The following is a 6,645-nucleotide window of genomic DNA, read 5'->3' as shown; positions in this document are numbered from 1 at the left end:
AATGTCATAGTGATCTTCATATATGACATACATGACAATGTCACTGCCCTGCTTCCAATATCCATGTGGCTCTCTCTATCTATAAAGTAAGATGCAATTTCCTTTGCACAGAGTAAAATTCTATTGATATAACATACCCAAAATATTGACTGCATACTTGTTTGTCTTCTTTGTTGTGCCAATTCTGATTTTTACTATTTCTAATAATGTTTTTATGTTATGAAACTTATAATTTTCTTGGAATGATTCCTAACCATATCTAATTTCTTTTTCATGTATTCTAGCCTCTTAGCTGATACCATTTTCTAACTTAATCTCATAATTTCTTCATTAGAATTCAATATTATAAATGACCAAAATAACAAAAAAAGAAGAGCTTCTTTATAGTCAGTTGCATGTTGGAAACAAATAATACAAAATGGGGATCTGGTTGATTCTCAGGAACCTCCTGAACATTTTTTCCAATGTCACTGAGATATACTTATACATATAGTGTACAACATAATGATTTGACTTACATGTATTGTGAAATGATCACCACAGTAGGATTAGTTAACATCTATTATCTCATATACATAACAATAAACAGAAAAAAATTTCTCCTTATGATGAGAACTCTTAGAATCTCTTCTCTTAACAATTTTCCTATAGATCATATAGCAATATAAATTATAGTCATCATGTTTCATGTTACATTCCTAGTACTTGTTTATCCTATAACTCAAAGGTTGTCCATTTTGTTCACCTTCTTCCAATTCTCCTGTCCTTAGTGCCCACCTTTGGTAACCACAAATCTGATCTCTATTTTCTTGCAGTTGTGTTGGTTTGATCTGAGCAGAAAGATCCTGATATGTACATGGCTAAAATGCACAGCTGAAATAATAGCCCTGCCCCCTTCCCCGTCTTCTACCCCTCGCCTCCCTCCCATTCCCAAATCCCTCCCTTACATTTTCACCTCCAAACTCCTCCACCACACCCACCCCGCCCACTTCCAACCCCCCTCCATTATCACCGCCCCCACTATCACCCCGTGAAGAATCTCCTGCTTCTCTATTGTCAGGGAGCCCCAGATCAGACTACGCAGTACTGAGACCTAGAGCCTGTTTTGTGACTGTGATAACCCCAGTAGGTAGTCAACCCATCTAGATGATCTTCGGTGCTTGCCAACGTTTTCGGTTGACTTTCATATACTTAAATGGGCCACTTTAGTATTTGTAGATTTAATTTCTGAAGGCATTTTTAAGACTCCAGTAAAGAATATAGAAAAAAAAACTTCAAGCAGGATGGATGTGCTGCCCCTAGAGTATGAGCCAGCTGATGTTTCAAAATTAAGCAAATGTTTTGGAGTACATCATTATTCATCTCATAATGTATGGTTTGCTAATGCTTTTGCTTTAGATTTGCTTAAGAACTTGGTTGGTTTTTAGAGCGTTTTGTTATTTTAGGACAAGTAAGCACATTCTAGTATAGTATATATATATATATATATTTTTTTTTCTATTACCCCTGGCTGGTTTGGCTCAGTGGATTGAGCATCGGCCTGCGAGCTAAGTGTCGCTGGTTCGATCTTCCAGTCAGGGCACATCAGAGAAGGAAAACTCTGACTCCAAAAAACCTCCGCTGACTTGCGGCATACCTCTTCAGGGGAAAGGCTAAGGGAGTAAACCCTGACAGAAAATCCGGAGCCGGAGTCCCTAAGGCGGTTTGACATTGTAGTCAACACCGGCAACTCCTGCGGCGCACCTGAAGCCAAGCTGTATTGACTCCGTCTTTCCCTTGGATCCTTCAGCTGCGAAGAGAGGGGGGGTCTGCTGCATGGGCAACAGCAGACCCTCCATATCACCCTGCCCAGGCTCTGTAGCTTCAGCTTCACTGGAGAGGACACTCCAGCGTCATCGCAAGATGTCGATTCAACACGGGAGGAGACAGATACCGTGTCACTCCCGAGTCGGACTGCACAGCCATTCTTGGCGGTGCAGATAGACTCTTAAGAAGCTACACCATCGTCTCTCGAGACGGACGGCTGCCGACGACGACGACGACGACGAGTGCCCACCTTTGGTAACCACAAATCTGATCTCTTTTTCTTTGAATTTCGTTTAGATGTCACATATAAGTGAGATTATACAGTATTTGTCTTTCCCTGTCTGACTTATTGTCACTTAGCATAATGTCCTCATGGTCCATTCATGTGGTTTCAAATGGCAGGATTACCTTGTTTTTATGGCTGAATAGTATTTCATTGTCTATATGACAACTTCTTTATCCATTCATCTGTCGATGAATGCTTAGGTTGTTTCCAGCTCCTGAGCATCTTGATGTTAATGATATTGATTCTCTTGGTTCTTTTTTTCTCTGTCTTCACTGTGATTTAACAGAAACCCCAATTCTAATTCTCTTAAGCATTAATGAGTTAGGCTTCAGATCGAGGCAGAGCAGTCTGATGAAGGATGATTCAGTAGAAATCAGAGGACTCTGTAATCCAACAGATGTGGTTTGAATTTCAGATCTGCTACTTTAATTGCTATTTCTTAACTTCTCTGGGATCAGTTTCCTCACCTACTAAATGCACATATAGGAGGACAAAGCACATGCATATGTTAACTGTCCTCAATACATGCTAGCCACTCTTTACCTCTCAAATTCTAGCCAGGCAAGAAAATTCATGAAGAGCAGAAAAATTATTAGATGTATTGTTCTGAATTATAATTATTGACGTATTTATAAAATTTTGATAAATTCACATGTATATGTTTAATGAAATCATAGATGTTGTTTTTTATTCTCCCAAGTTTAGGTGTTTTCAAGAATATCAATGTCTCCTAAAATAGGCCCTTCAGTGTCCCCTTCAGGGACTTGTGTTTTTTATTTGGCATGACCTTTCTGTATACGTCAATGTGCAAGTAGGCAAATGTTAATTCCCCCAAAAGCTAACCCAGGCCCATCCCAGAGTTTAAGCTCTCGCCATTTTTTTTTTTTTTTTGTATCTTTATTCTTAGACCATGGAAAGCCCTTCCTCTTCTGAGAACCGGATCTTGCCTCTTTCCCTGATACTAAGAAGGAATCTGAATAACAAATCTGGAATCTGACTTTTCTAATTAAGAATTCCTCTCCCTGACCCCAGCTGGGGATTCATTCCTGTCATTATGGTTGGAGGAAACTGGACAGAAGAATTGAGTTTATTCTCATGAGTTTCTCTTCCCTACCTATTGAAATATAGTTGTTACTCTTCCTGATATTTCTAATCATCTACCTGGTCACTGTGATAAACAGTCTCATCATTCTGGTTACCATGGCTGACCTCATGCTACAAAGTCCCATGTACTTTTTCCTCAGCAAGTTGTCCTTCTTGGAAATTGGCTTCAACCTAGTCATCATGTCCAGAGTGCTGAGAACACTGCTTGCCCTGGGACACAACCATCTCCTTCTCTGGTGTGCCACACAAATGTATCTGTTGTTCTTCTTTGGGGTTGTTAAATGCTTCCTCCTGGCCACTGTGGCATATGACTGCTATGTAGCCAACTGCACTCCCTTTCACTCCCCAGTCATCATGAACCAAAGGACACATGCCAAACAGATTGTTGCCTCCTGGTTTCCAGGCTTTCTCCTGTAGCTACTATGCAGACCATGCGGTTCTTTAGCTTTCCACTCTGTGGCACCAACAAGGTAAACCACTTATTGTGTGACAGCCCACCTGTGCTGAGGCTGGTCTGTGTGGACACAACACTGTTTGAGGTCTATGCAATCATTGGAACCATTCTGGTCATCATGATACCCTGCCTGCTGATTCTATGTTCCTATTTTCACATTGCTGCTTCCATCCTCAAGATTCCGTCAGCTAAAGGGAAGCATAAAGCCTTTTCTACCTGCTACTCCCAACCTCCTTGTTGTTTCCCTTTTCTATATATCTTTAAGCCTTACCTACTTCTGGCCTAAGTCTAATAATTCTCCTGAGAGCAAGAATCTGTTATCATTGTCCTACACTATTATCACTCCCATGATGAACCCTGTCATCTACAGCCTGAGAAATAATGAGGTGAAGAATGTCCTCAGCAGCATGTTCCTCAGGCTCTAGGTCTTAGAAACTACATCTTATAGACATTAAGAGATAAAACTAAAGTTTATTGAATAGGGGACAATCAGGTTTATATTTGGTATTCCTCTCTGCCTCTCTACTTATCGTCATTGGGATGAAACTCAGCTGTTGAAATGACTATTAGGGAGCCCAGTAGACAGAAAAGAGCACAGAGTTACATTAGACCTATTACTACAACCTGGAAAACTCCTCTGCCTGCCCATTGTAGACTTACATTCTTTTTCTTATTGGTATTTCAACACTTCTGTGGCCAAGTAATACCAGATAGTCACATCCCTGTGTCTACATTGAAAACAGTATGAAACTGCTTGTAATCTTAACTTAGAGACACACACAGTTAAAGAGGGTAAAACCAATAAAAAATTATGTTATCACTATCTCTTCCTTTGGGCAAATATGACTATTTACCAGATAGAAAACTCCATGATTTGTCTCAATGCATAATTTTCCTCATTGTCTTAATTTAGTTCTCATGCCCTTTAGGTAGTATTAGTTCTTTTGAATTCATTGGTATGTGGTAAGGATATAGGAAAGTGGATCAATAATCCCCATACACACCTTTATAACCCCAATAATCATTTTCTTCCTCACTCTAGTTTTCTCATGGAGAATGATGAGCTTCCATATTTACATTTGTATGACTTATTGAAGTGACAACATAAATTTCAGTCATAACGCTTCTTTCATCAAAGCTTCAAATGGATGCATGCTGATTCTAACATAGTTCTTTTTTAACGACAAAAATATTTCTCATTCTTTTTATAACTTCATACTACTCTATTTTGTAGATATACCATGGTTTATTTGAGTCATTTATGATTACATATCATGTTGTAAAGAATAGCTTTATGAAATATGCCTTTTTATAATTTTGCCAGTACATATGACAGATGGGAATATAGAAATTAGATTTGTTGGGCAAAGAGTAAATACATATGTAATGTTGCTATATACTGGCAAATTCCCTCCCAATGTGATTTTACCATTTTGCACGCCCACCAGCTTGTTATCTCACAGCCCCATCAATAACTGTCATAGTATCTCAGTTCTCACATTCAAGTAAGCATTATTTTACTGAATAATGGCCCAAAGCACAAGAATAGCGATACTGGCAATTTAGGTGTGCCAGATAGAAGCCATATCATATATGTATACACTTTACATTAGTATATGAACTATTTGTTACTATCTGCAATTTCCAGCATCCACTGGAGGTATTGGTACATATCCCCTGTGGATAAGAGGGGACTACTATAATTTAAACACAAAAATATTCAAATTCATATCCCAAAGATATTTATTAATCATCAGAGTCAAACATGTAACTGTGAAATCAATATTTTTGTAGTTAATTCATCACTTCAAGGTGCCTTTATTTTTCATAATAGTCTCTGAACATCACATCACTATGTAGAGCAGTGGTAGTTCTTTTTCTTCATCTCCCACTTTTACAGGGGTCCCTTTGGTATTGCTGGGATATATGTGCAGACACCATGCTAGGTACTAAGCAAACCATAATGAACACGTCAGATATGGTCACTGCTTTAAGTAAGAAATGTGCAATATAACATCATTTCAGAACTGTAAGAAATGTTCAGATATGCATTAAGAGTGTTTGGATGAAGCCCTAATCAGCTGCGAGAAATTTTATGTGAGAGCATGGACTTCGTTTTACTCTCTCAACTTCAATTCCTATTCCGGAATAGTTAGGATTTCAAAACTGTTAGTCAGACTTTCTTTGCTTTGTCGTAACCAGGGGTAAATAGCTTCCCCAACCAACAACACCCCAACCAAATGCTTATAGTTTTCATTAATGTTCTCCACTTGGCTTAGATAATGTTTAATGGATTTTCCTCCCCATGTCTGAAAACTTCTCTTGAGTCCAGGTCAGAAACACCCCTGACTAACAGCCCAGTGAGAATCAAAAGTAAGGGGAGATGTAAAAGAATACTGGCATGAAGGAAATGAAATCACTGTCTTGGAAAGATCTCTTTACCGCCATGTTCATTGAATCATTATTCACAATATCCAAAACATGAATCAATCTAAGTCTCCATTTGAAGATGAATGGATAAAGAAACTGTGAGATACACACACATATACAGGCATACACACACAGAGGAATACTTATCAGCCATTAAAAAAGAAATCCTTCCATTTGTTACAACATAGACCTTGGAGGCAGAAAAAGACAAATACTGTATGATCTCACTTATATGTGGAATCTGAAAAAAAAAAAAACCCACAAACTTTTAGAAACACAGTAGGGTGATGGTTGTCAGTGACTGGGTAGGGTGGAGAAAATGGGGAGATGTTGGCCAAAATATACAAACTCAGTTATGAGATGAATAAGTTCTGGGATCTAATATATAGCATGGTGACTATAATTAACAAAGTATATCTCTGTTTCCAAGACTAAAAAAGTAATTACATGAGATGATGGAGGTGTTAACTAACCTTATTGTGGTAAGCATTTTGCACATATACATATATCAAATCATTACTTTGTACACCTTAAATGTATACAATGTTATAAGTCAATTACATCT

The 6,645-nt window shown here is 38.3% G+C and overlaps 1 pseudogene; it reads left to right on the top strand.

Annotated features, from left to right (window-relative positions):
* The first annotated feature begins 3,146 nt into the window (after positions 1-3,146).
* Positions 3,147-4,098, top strand: LOC150018241 (olfactory receptor 10A5-like; annotated as a pseudogene).
* Positions 4,099-6,645: the final 2,547 nt, after the last annotated feature.

The sequence above is a fragment of the Furipterus horrens genome, unplaced genomic scaffold, assembly GCF_987537825.1.
Source record: "Furipterus horrens unplaced genomic scaffold, mFurHor1.1.pri manual_scaffold_2, whole genome shotgun sequence".
Classification (NCBI taxonomy): Eukaryota; Metazoa; Chordata; class Mammalia; order Chiroptera; family Furipteridae; genus Furipterus; species Furipterus horrens.
The sequence above is the reverse complement of the archived record's forward strand: the minus strand, read 5'-3'. Positions and strand labels throughout refer to the sequence as shown.